We start from the raw sequence: 13107 nt of genomic DNA on the forward strand, positions 1-13107 counted from the left end.
TTACAGGCGTGAGCCACTGCGCCCAGCCAGTTTTATTTTTTTAAGTACATATTTTTTTATTTTTTTAATTTATTTTTTTAAATCACGCTAGAATCTATTGTGTAAGAATGTTTAAATTCATTAAATCTGAGTGGTTAATACATGGGTATCATATCATAATGATTATTATTTTTGTTTTGATTGAAACTTTTTTTGTTTTTGAGAGAGTCTCATTCTGTCGCCCAGGCTGGAGTGCAGTGTCTCAATCTCAGCTCACTCCAACCTCTGCCTCCCAGATTCAAGCGATTCTTCTGCCTCAGCCTCCCAAGTAGCTGAGATTACAGGCAGGCATCACCATGCCCAGGGTACTTTTTGTGTTTTTAGTAGAGATAGAGTTTCACCATGTTGGCCAGGCTGGTCTCAAACTTCCAACCTCAGGTGATTCACCTTCCTCGGCCTCCACAAGTGCTAGGATTACAGGCATAAGCCACTGTGCCCGGCCTTCAGATATTTTAAAAAATATTCTCCTTGCATAAAGAGGTTTAAAAAAATGAAGCGTGGCCGGCTGCGGTGGCTCACACCTGTAATCCCAGCACTTTGGGAGGCCGAGACGGGTGGATCACGAGGTCAGGAGATCGAGACCATCCTGGCTACCATGGTGAAACCCCATCTCTACTAAAAATACAAAAATTAGCCAGGCGCAGTGGCGGGCGCCTGTAGTTTCAGCTACACAGGAGGCTGAGGCAGGAGAATGGCGTGAACCCGGGAGGCGGAGCTTGCAGTGAGTGGAGATCGCGCCACTGCACTCCAGCCTGGGCGACAGAGAGAGACTCCGTCTCCAAAAAAAAAAAAAAAAAAAAAAAAACATATTCAAAGAGACTCCGTCTCCAAAAAAAAAAAAAAAAAAAAAAAATGAAGCATTTCCTAATTCAGAATGATACAAGGGCGTCACCTGAGGCCCAAGACAGATTGCATGCGTTGGAAAGTTCTCCCTCACCTGGGATGCCCCAGATCCTCTCTTCACCAGCACCTTCTTCAGAGACACAAGAGAGGCTGAGCATGGTGGCTCACACCTGTAATCCCAATACATTGGAATGCTGAGGTGGGAGAATCACTTGAAACCAGGAGTTTGAGAACAGCCTGGGCAATATAGCAAGACCCCATCTCTACAGAAGTTTTTAAAAAATTAGCCCAGTATGGTGGCATGCATGTAGTCCTAGCAAATCAGGAGGCCGAGGCAAGAGGATTGCTTAAGCCCAGGAGGTCAAGGCTGCAGTGAGGCAAGACAGTACACTGCACACTCCAGCCTGGGCAACAAGATAAATTCTGTACAAGTAGATGAGGCAGTTCTGCCTCTTTGCCTAAAGATTATGGGAAGTGTGCAACTGCAATGATAAAAAGGACACTCTATGTGACAACAAGATAAAATTGGCTCTCAGTCAACTGTGAAAGGCATTGCATGGGTGACAGATGAGTGTTATTAACAGAACAGATTATTTGCATCTTTCTATTTCTGCAAATTATTCTTGTTAACTACAACCTAAACTCGTCTGTTTCCATGTTGTTGAGGAAGTTCTCTGTGTAGCCAAAATAGACACAAAACACTGTTGAAAATTGCACAATTGCTCAAATTCCTTGAGTAAAACATTTGGTACTCTTGAAATCTTCGAACTAGAGTCAAAACCTATATTGCCTTACCCAAGGTAACTGGTGTATGCGTGTGTGTGTGCGCGCGCGTGCGTGCACACGCAAGTGCCTGCATGCAGCAAACAAGTTACATTTATTTCTGTAAAAAAGTAAATAATACTGAAGTGTAGAGTTGATATGACAGCTTTGCTACCCCAGCCTTATCCAAGTCCCTTCCTTCATCAGAAATAAACTCTGCTATTAATGAGACATGTTTTCTACTGGGTCATTTTCTATACATATATAGGTGTATGCATATATATATTACCTTTAGTATTAATGTTTTGATATCATGTTTGGTGTTCTACAACTTGCTTTTCTCTAATATGCAAAAGTTTGTATTTATTGATAAATTACTGTGAGACACACACAGTTCAAAATGTTGTGTATGGCCAGGCAAAGTGGCTCACAGCTGTAATCCCAGTACTTTGGGATGCTGAGGCGGGTGGATTGCTTGAGCCCAGTAGTTTGAGACCACCCTGGGCAACATAGCAAGATCCCATCTCTAAAAAAAAAATAAAAATCAGCCAAGGACAGTGGTGCACTCCTGTAGTCCCAGCTACAGTCCCAGGAGGCTGACGTAGGAGGATCCCTTCAGCCCGGGAGGTCGAGGCTGCAGTGAGCCATGATAACGTCACTGCACTCTACTCTAGAAGATAGAGCAAGTCCCTGTCTCAAACAACAACAACAACAACAACAACAACAACAACAACAACAACTGTGCATGCATTGGCCTATTTAATTCTCATTAACAGTCCTAGAAGGCATATAATACTATCTTTCCCATTTTACAAATGGGGAAGTGGAAACCTAGAGCGCTTTAGGCGGCTTCTCCAAGGTCTGATAGATAGGAAGTTTCAGAAACATGATTTGAATCCAGACAGGCCCTCAGTGGTTACCCCTGAGCTATGGTGCTCTATCTTGTCACGTCAAGCTCTTTTTAATTGTTTTAGGTGCTGTGTGGTTTTACAACAGAACAGATGAATCATAGTTTACATAATCATTCTTCCATGCTAGACATTTGTGTTGTTTCCAGTGTTTTGTGACTCATGCCTCTTCTTGTACACACCTCTTCATGCACATGGGAAAATATTTATCTGGACTAGATACCTGAAATTGGAACCACTGTGTCATAGGGCATGCATACCTAAAGTATTGACATATACCACTAAGTTCTTTTCAGAAAGGGCTCCGCCAATTTTCAGTTCTACCAACAGTAGGTATACACATAGATTCTTGGTATTATTAGCTAGAATAACTATCCGCACAAACTCTGATTGCTATTGATTTTTAAGATATTTGCTAAAGTGAATGGCAAAAAAAATTTTAGTAATGGTTGTGACCTCTACTTCCTTCATTTTTAATGAGATTAAAATCTTTTCATATATTTATTGGACTTTTTTCTTCAACTTCTGTAAATTGCTGTTATCTTTTGTTCCATTTTCTATTGATTTTTTCTTACTGACTTGTTATATATACACCTATATATATACACACACACATACGTATATGTATATAATGATTAAAATTCTTTTTCTGGCCAAGCATGGGGGCTCATGCCTGTAATCCTAGCACTTTGGGAGGTCGAGGTGGGCAGATTGCTGGATCCCAGAAGTTTGAGCCTGGGCAACATAGCGAAAATCTGCCTCTACAAAAAATACAAATAATTAGTTGGGTATGGTGGTGCACGCACCTGTAGTCCCTGCTCCTTGGAGGGGTTGAGGTTAGAGGACCACTTGAGCCCAGAAGGTCGAGGCTGCAGTGAGCCGAGATCATACCATTGCACTCCAGCCTGGGTGACAAAGTGAGACCCTGTCTCAAAATAAATAAATAAATAAATTTTTTTAGAAAAATAAAACTATTTTTCTGCTCTGCACATTGTAAATACTTTTTCTCAGTTCATCTCCTACTGTTAAGTTCATTTTTGGTGTCTTTTGACTCAAGAAATGTTTAATTCTCATGAAAACAAATTCAATGGTCTTTTTTGGGGGAGTTCTGGGGCTGAGTCTCACTCCCCGCTTTTAGAAAAACCTTTGTTTCTTACAAAAAATATAAATATATAATACATGTTTATTGTAGACAATATAGGCACTACAGATAAATAAAAAGTAAAAGCAAAAATCAAGTATAAACCTATTCCTCAGTTACAAACAAAGATTATTAATATTTTGGTATTTCATACTAGTACTTTAAACATAAGAACAGATATAATTCAATATTATATATATTTAAAAACAGATCTGATATGATTAGGCTTTGTGTTCCCACCCAAATCTCATCTTGAGTTGTAATCCCCAGGTGTTAACAGAGAGACATGGTAGGAGGTGATTGGATCATGGGGGCAGCTCCCCCATGCTGTTTTCATGATAGTGAGTTCTCACGAGATCTGATGGTTTTATAAAGAGTAGTTTTTCCTGTGCTTGCACATGCTCTCTCCCTCTCCCTACACCCCTGGCCTCATCTGCTACCATGTAAGACGTGCTTGCTTCCCCTTCTGCCATGATTGTAAGTTTCCTGAGGCCTCCCCAGTCATGCAGAACTGTGGGTCAGTTAAACCTCTTTCCTTTATAAATTACCCAGTCTAGGGAAGTTCTTTATAGCAGCATAGCAGCATGAGAACAGACTAATACAAGATCACTTTTTTATTTTTAATTTTTATTTTATTTATTTATTTTTTTGAGACAGAGTTTTGCTCTTGTTGCCCAGGATGGAGTACAATGGCACAATCTTGGCTCACTGCAACCTCCACCTCCTGGGTTCAAGCAATTCTTCGGCCCTAGCCTCCTGAGTAGCTGGGATTATAGGTGTACACCACCATGTCTGGCTAATTTTGTATTTTTAGTAGAGACAGAGTTTCACCATGTTGGTCAGGCTGGTCTCGAACTCCTGACCTCAGGTAATCCACCCACCTTGGCCTCCCAAAAGTGCTGGAATTACAGGAGTGAGCCACTGTGCCTGGCCCAAGGTCACTTTTTTAAAAAAAGGATTCTGGTCTCCAGCTCTCCTTCCCTCCTTCACAGGCCCCACCTCAGCATTTAAATGTCATCTGGAACTTTGCCTGAGCCCCAGATTCTCATGGGTCTTATTTGCTGTCTTGCTTCAGACACTGAAGGAACTGAGCACAAACTTTCCATTATTTTCAAAGGGGACAACATATTGAGTTTCTGAGGTTGTTAGAAAAATATGTGATTTGTGCCACTAAAGTTAAAGATAGAGGGCATTTTTTTAGTGGACAAAAAAGCAATAAATTTTAGGAGCATTGTTTCACTCTCAAATATCATTATAATCATGAAGAAGGAAGGAAAAATAATCACTCATGATACCATTACCACCTATTTTCACATCTTTAATGACCGTCAGCAAAAGTGGTAGGTTTAAAAGAACAATTATCGTGCTCACTTCGGCAGCACATATACTAAAAGAACAAATCAATTTCTTCTCACCTCGATTTTCTGCTAGTGAATTTCACTGTTGCGTGTTGAGCGCTTCTGTTGCAGCATGTGTGTGTTCATTTCTGCCTATACACGTGGCATCTCTCCAGCTATTAAGCCACCCACAGTTAATTCATGTATATCGTCAGTTCATTAGGGAGTGCGAGGCAGAGGGGTTTTGAAAACTCTGTTTTCACTCAATCTAGTGCGTGTGGAAAAAAAGAAAATTCTATTTTCTCTAATTACATTTTCTACTGTGCTCTTTGAATCCCCCTTCCCATCGCTCAGTGGTATCTACAGTAGATGCTGTTGGTGCCTTAACAATACAGCTCTCAAATTCACACCAACTTCTTGTTGTTTTTTGTGTTTTGAGACCGAGTCTCACTCTGTCACCCAGGCTAGAGGGCGGTGGCATGATCTTGGCTAACTGCAATCCCTGTGACAGGGCGAGACTCTGTCTAAAAAAAAAGAAAAAAAGAAAAAGTTGGATTTTCCTCTCCGAGAGCTGGAAATCTATGTTCCAGGATTTTCCCTGCTCCCCACCTCGCCCAGGTGCCCTTTGCAGCCTCGTTCTCCACTGTTGGCATTCATGAGGAGAAGAGGCTCTGACCTCCTCCTTGACTGCCCTCCTGGGAGGATTCTCTCAGGCTGTGCTCTGCAGCTGGAGGCCCCCGTACAGGCAGTGGACTCCGCTGAGATGGTGAGTGCCATTCTTTCGGAATGCCACATGAGTTCATGTGGACCCTTTCTACTCCTGAGGTCACCCCTCAGGCAAAGGCAGTCAGGTCTGCCCTCAGCCTCTACCAGCCTCTGTACTCCAGCCTCTCTCTGGGGGAAGCTTCTCTTTGCTGGACACCACCTGGGCAGCCCTAGGTATCCACCCACCACTCCACTTTATGCTCCTTTGTAAGGAGGTGTGGCACCCTTGAGGCACTCTTCCTGCCCTCAGGCGAAGGGAAAACCCTCATCCTCTCCTCTTTGGGCACATTTATCCACAACAGCCTGCTTCATCAGGCCTCCCCTTTTCACAGTTTCTTACTCAAGAAGCACTGCCAGCCTCTGGCTTTAAGAGCACTCCCAAAGTCCAGGGGATACGTGTCAACTCTCCCCAAATCCCTGAATGTGTGAATATCCAAAACGGAGTCCCTAATAGCCTCCCCAAACCTGCTCCTCCTGCGGTCATCCTACCACAACTAGTGGCAATTTCTTCCTTCCAGATGCTCAAGCCAAAACCCATGGAGTGAGCCTCAACTGGTCTCTCTTCCCCATACCCTAGTGTCAATGTGAGAGCAAATCCATCAGCACCACCTTCAAGATACATCCAGAATCCAACCACTTGTCATCACCTTCACAGCTATCACCTCTCACCTGAATTATTGTAATGTCCTCCCAACACATCTCTCTGCTTCCAGTCCGCTCCCTGTATCAGTTATCTAATGCCATATCATCCTTACTGAATATCCTTACTGGATATTAATGGAGTACATTTCATAAGAAACAGCCACAAAACCTCAGTGGCATGCAACACTAATGCCTCTGGGGTTGACTGGGGACCAGCTGATGGCTCACGCCCATGTCTGGGGATCAGCTGGTTGAGTTGACTGAGGCTATTCAGCTCTGCCCTGTGTGTTTCTCATCCTCCAGCGGGCTCGCCTGGGCTGGTTCTCAGGATGATGGCAGAGGCACAAGACAGCAAGTGGAAACCTGCAAGGCTCCTTGAAGTCTAGGTTTGGAACTGCTGTGCCATCACTTCTGTCTGCCTCGTTATATGGGCCAAAGCAAGTCATACGGTCAAGCCCAGAGTCAGAGTAGAAGGTCCTTACCAAGTACATGGCTGAAATAAAATCAAGTGGTAGGAAAGTGCATGTTGCCTCTTGTTGGGTGGAGCTGTAGTGTGACAGCAAAGGGTGTAGATGAGGGGAGGGATGAAGACTGGGGCTTTTAACACTATCAACCTCCCACATTCCTGTCCTGAGAACATTCCGTTGATATAGCACTTCACTGCTTAAAACTCTCCCGACTATAAAACTCTTGGAAGAAAATTTAGGAAGAAAGCTTTATGACATTGGATTTGGCAATAATTTCTTAGATATGATGCCAAAAGCACACGCAACAAAAGTAAAAATAGATAAATAGGGTTACACCAAAATTTGAAACTTCTGTGCATCAAAGACACTATCAAAAGACTGAAGAGGTAGCCTACAGAATGGGAGAAAATATTTGAAATTACATATGTAATAAAGGGTTACTATGCAAGCCATATGAAGGATTCCCACAACAACAAAACGACAACCCAAATAAAAATGGGCAAAGGACTTAAGTAGAGATTTATCCAGAGAAGACATACAAATGGCCAACAAGTGCATGAAAAGATGCTCAACATCACTAATCACCAAGGAAATGCAAATTGAAACTACAGTAAGATACCATCTGATACCAATAAGATAATTACTATCGAAACAAACAAAAAATAAAGAAAACCAAAGCAATCAAAAGAAACAAAAAACAAACAAAACCAAAAGAAACAAAAACAAAATGAAAACAAAAAGAAAAAAACAAAAAGCAGCAACAAGTATTGGCAAAGATGTCAAGAAACTGAAGCCCCTGGCTGGGCGCAGTGGCTCACACCTGTAATCCCAGCACTTTGGGAGGCCGAGGCAGGCGGATCAAGAGATCAAGACCATCCTGGCCAATATGGTGAAACCCCGTCTCTACTAAAATTACAAAAATTAGCTGGACATGGTGGTGGGCGCCCATAGTCCCAGCTACTTGGGAGGCTGAGGCAGGAGAATCACTTCAACCCAGGAGGTGGAGGTTGCAGTGTGCCGAGATTGCAGCACTGCACTCCAGCCTGGTGAGAGAGCAAGACTCCATCTCAAAAAAAAAAAAAAAACCTGGAGCCCCTGTGCATGGTTGATGGGAATGTAAAATGGTACAGTCTCTGTGGAAAACAGTATGGTGATCCCTCAAAAAATTAAACGTAGAATGACCCTATGATCCAGCAATTCCACTTCTGTGTATATGATATGGTTTGACTGCGTCCCACCCAAATCTCATCTTGAATTGTAGCTCCAATAATTCCCACATGTTGTGAAAGGAACCAGGTGGGAAATAATTGAATCATGGGGGGCGGTTTCCCCCATACTGTTCTTGTGGTAGTGATTAAGTCTCACAAGATCTGATGGTTATATAAAGCGAAATTTCTTCCACTTGATTCTCACTCTTTCTTGCCTGCCACCATGTAAGATATGCTTTTTGCCTTTCGCCATCATTGTGAGGTCTCCCTAGCCACATGGAACTGAGTCCATTAAACTTCTTTTTCTTTATAAATTACCCAGTCTCGGGTATGTCTTTAGCAGGAGCATGGAAACAAACTAGTACAGTATATTACTGAGATAATTTAATTAGCTGGCCATGGTGGCATGTGCCTGTAATCCCAGCTACTCAGGAGGCTAAGGCAGGAGAATCACTTGAACCCAGGAGGTGGAGGTTGCAGTGAGCTGAGATCGTGCCACTGCACTCCAACCTGGGTGACACAGTGAGACCCTGCCAAACAAAACAAAACAAAACAAAACAAAACAAAACAAAACAAAAAAATGTGAGAGACTTGCATTTGGTGTTTTCCACTGATCTGAGCATCCATGGCCCAAGAGTTGTCATGTATGATATTGTAAAAACTGGTCACAAATTCCTCCTATCCGCGCCACTGCTCAATGTGGCTTTGCATCTCCTCCCACCAAGAAGTGGAGGTAACCTCTCTTTGCATCTGGACAGGCCTTGTGACTTGCTTTGACCGATAGAATGTGACAAGAGTGACATTGGGGGAGTTCTGAGCAGGGCCTCAAGAACCCTAGCAGCTGCTGCTCTCACCTTCTTGGTACCGTGAGGTCACCAGGTAACGCAGCCAGGGCTAGCCTCCCTGAGTAAGAGAGAGCGTGTGGAGCGAGTGTCCAGGTAACAGCTGGCACTGATTACACCAACTGTAATGAGGATCAGCCAGCCCCAGTCATGCCTGATTACAGCAACACAAGTGACTATATTAGCTTCCTATTGCTGCTCTTACAAACTTTGCAACTTAAAATAACACAAATTGGCCAGGCGCGGTGGCTCACGTCTGTAATCCCAGCACTTTGGGAGACTGAGGCTGGTGGATCATCTGAGGTCAGGAGTTCGAGACCAGCCTGGCCAACATGGTGAAACCCGTCTTTACTAATAATTCAAAATTAGCTGGGCGTGGCGGCACATGCCTATAATCCCAGCTACTCGGGAGGCTGAGGCAGGAGAATCACTTGAACCCAGGAGGCAGAGGTTGCAGTGAGTCAAGATTATGCCATTGCACTCTAGCCTGGGCGACAAGAGTGATACTCCTCAAAAAAAAATTTTTTTAAATAAAATAACACAAATTTATTATCTCACAGTTCTGTACATCCAACACAGGTGTCACTGGGCTAAAATCAAGGTTTCAGCATGGTCGCGCTCCTTTCTGGAGGCTTTATGAGGAGAAGCTGTTTGTTTCCTCATTCAGGCTATTGGCAGAATTCAGTCCATTCCGGCTGTAGAACTGAGGGCCCCTTGCTGGCTGTGAGTGAGGGCTGTTCCCTGCTTCTAGAGGCTGTCCCTTGGCTCATGGCCCCGTTCCTCTAATTCAAAGCCAACAATGGTGGGCAAGTCCCTTTCATGCTTTGAATCTCCCCTAGAGCCAGGATTTTGCCATGGTGCCCAGGCTGGTCTTGAACTCCTAGGCTCAAGCGATCTGCCCACCTTAGCCTCCCAAAGTTTCTTTTCCACTTTTAAGGGCCCATGTGACTACATTAGACCTACCCAGACAGTCCAGGATAATTTCCTTACCCAAAGGTCCATAAATTTAATTGCATTTGCAAAGTCCCCTTTACTGTGTAATGTAGCATGCACAGGTCTAACACCAGGGATTAGGGAATTTACATCTTTAGGAGGATTGTTACTGTTCCTACCACTATGACCCCAGGTGAGAGCATCAGAAGAACTGCTCAGCTGAGTCCAACCCAAAGACTGACCCATGGAGACATGTAGACTCACACGTAGTGTGAGTCACTACACCCAGCCCTCATTCTACACCAGCAAATAAGATGAGTGGTTTGCTAATGCAGCAGTAATGTACAGGTACATCATGACCACAATAATCTCTGATCACAAAGGGCCAAAGGAAAATGCCCTTGGAATATGTACTCAAAATGCAAAGGAGTCGCTCAAACCTTGAAAACTCTTAGAGCCAAAGTTCTTGGGGCTCACTCAGAACCCTCATTCAATCTTCTTGCTGTTAAATGTTCCTCAAAATGAGAAACGGGTAATAAATCTTGAGAGGACAATGGATCCTCCAAATGAATTATCAGTAAAATGTAGAGGTTGGACCCAAAAGACCATCAAATGTCTACCTATGCTCCATGCTTTTCTGATTATCTCACACCCAGCAGCATGTTGAAAACTGGCTGTGGTGCCAGATGGGTCTCTTCAGGTCTGCCATTTGTCCTGCAAGAGGGTAGACATATTTTACATTATACAACATCGGCTGAGAAAAAGTCTTCATTGTGAAAAGGTGAGTTCTACAAGACCAGCATAGCAAGACAAAGTCACACATGGTCTTCAGCTGCTCATCAAATCAAGGACCAATCTGCCATAGCCAAGGCAGCTGCTGGACACACAGTAGGCCCATTCCAGTGAAAGGACAGCACCCAAGCTCCAGTGCCCATTGGCCTGGGATACTTGGCCAGTAGGGAAATGCAATAGCCCAGGGACTAGAAGGTCCCCAGCTGCCCCAGCTGTAAGCCTCCTGATATTCCTAGACAACTCCATTTTACAGCTGACTTCCCAGATCCAAACCACTTGATACCAGTCCATGCAATTGTGCAATCCTTCATTGACAAGGCCACTTTCTCATTCTTGCTTTTTTTTTTTTTTTTTGAGATGGAGTCTTGCTCTGTTGCCAGGCTGGAATGCAGTGGTGCAGTCTCGGCTCACTGCAACCTCTGCCTCCTGAGTTCAAGTGATTTTCCTGCCTCAGCGTCCCGAGTAGCTGGGACTACAAGCACCCACCACCACGCCCAGCTAATTTTTGTATTTTTGGTAGAGATGGAGTTTCACCATGTTGGCCATGATGGTCTTGATCTCTTGACCTTGTGATCCGCCCACCTCAGCCTCCCAGAGTGCTGGGATCACAGGTGAGAGTCACTACGCCCAGCCCTCATTCTTGCTGTATCAGAAGAAAGACCACAGGAGGGAAAGGAGTTTCTCCGCTGGAATATCACTCACACCATATCCATAGATGCCCTGGCTCTAACATATCTTCCTTGGGATTATGAGAGAAGGTGGGACTGCATGGGATTATGAGAGGAGGTGGTGACAGTCAAACTCTTTGTTGAAGGGCAGAGCTACACTGCACAAGGATAGGGGTGGAGTGAGGATGGAGGGTGTTAGTTGCCCTGCACACTGGTAGGAAGGGTTTACAGCTCTGTAGAGATAGAGCCTCTGAATGGGATGGCTGCATGTATACAAATAGTTTGGGGCCCTAGGCATTATGCAGAGGGCTTGACAAAGAGGCTCTACCTAAACTTGAGGGGAGGAGACACTGGAACTGGGCTAGGAAAACTCTACCTCTTCCAGTGCATCAGATGGTAAGATATCTGGACTGAGTAAGCCCTGGGTGCTGGCATAATCCTAAAGGATTGCAGACGACCCTCTTCACCAGAAAAATAGAATTGAATTTCTCTACCACTAAAGTCAATAGAGGTTGAACCAAATTTAATTTTATTTAGGAATATACAGAAAAGTGACAGGGGCGGGCATGGCGCTCACACCTATAATCTCAGTTCTTTGAGAGGCAGAGGCAGGAGGATTGCTTGAGCCCAGGAGTTCAAGACCAGCCTAGGCAACATAGTGAGACCTTGTCTCTAAAAAAAATGAAAAAATTAGTCCAGTGTGATGGTGCACACCTGTAGTCTCAGCTACTCAGGAGGCTGAGATGGGAGGATCAGTTGGCCCTGGGAAATTGAGGCTGTAGTGAGGTGTTGTCACATCATACCACTGCACTCCAGCCTGGGTAACAGAGCAAGACTCCATCTCAAAAGAAAAAGAAAAGAAAAGGGCCCAGGCACGGTGGCTCAAGCTTGTAATATCAGCACTTTGTCAGGCCAAGGCAGGCAAATTACCTGAGGTCAGCAGTTCAAGACCAGCCTGGTCAACATGGTGAAACTCATCTCTACTAAAAATATATTTTAAAACTCATCCAGGTGTGGTAGCAGGCGCCTGAAATCCCAGCTATCGGGAGGCTGAGGCAGGAGAATCGCTTGAACCTGGTAGGCAGAGGTTGCGGTTAGCTGAGATCCCACCACTGCACTCCAGCTTGGGTGATAGAGCGAGACTTTGTCTCCAAAAAAAAAAAAAAAAGCAAAGAGAAAAGTGACGGTTCTTGAGTTTGATTCTCACAGAAAAAATTCATACAGATTCATATATATGAGCATAAAATCATAATAATAAAGGGCTATTATATATAAGATATAATATCCAGAAGAAAGAACAAGTAAAGGTGGTTTAGGTACTGAAATAGTGAGAGAAATCATTGGCAACGACAGGATTCCTATATCCCCTCAGATCTTACCAGAAAGCCTGATGCTTCTTACTTTGCTTTGTTTTTGGTTTTTGTGGGTTTGTTTTTGAAACAGGGTCTTGCTCTGTCACCCAGGCTAGAGTAATCATGATTAGACAGCATAATCATAGCTCACTGTGAACTCAACTTCCTGGTCTCAAGTAACCCTCCCACCTCAGCCTCCCAAAATCCTGGGATTACAGGTATAAGCCACTATACCCAGCCTGCTTTATTTTTTTATTTTTTATTACTGAGATGAATTTTGTTCTTTTTGCCCAGGCTGGAGTGCAATGGCGTGATCTCGGCTCACTGCAACCTCTGCCTCCCGGGTTCAAGCAATTCTCCTCCTGCTTTATTTTTATTATATTTTTTATTTAAAAAATATTAACTTAC

The sequence above is a fragment of the Mandrillus leucophaeus genome, unplaced genomic scaffold (assembly GCF_000951045.1).
Source record: "Mandrillus leucophaeus isolate KB7577 unplaced genomic scaffold, Mleu.le_1.0 Scaffold828, whole genome shotgun sequence".
NCBI classification, from domain to species: Eukaryota; Metazoa; Chordata; class Mammalia; order Primates; family Cercopithecidae; genus Mandrillus; species Mandrillus leucophaeus.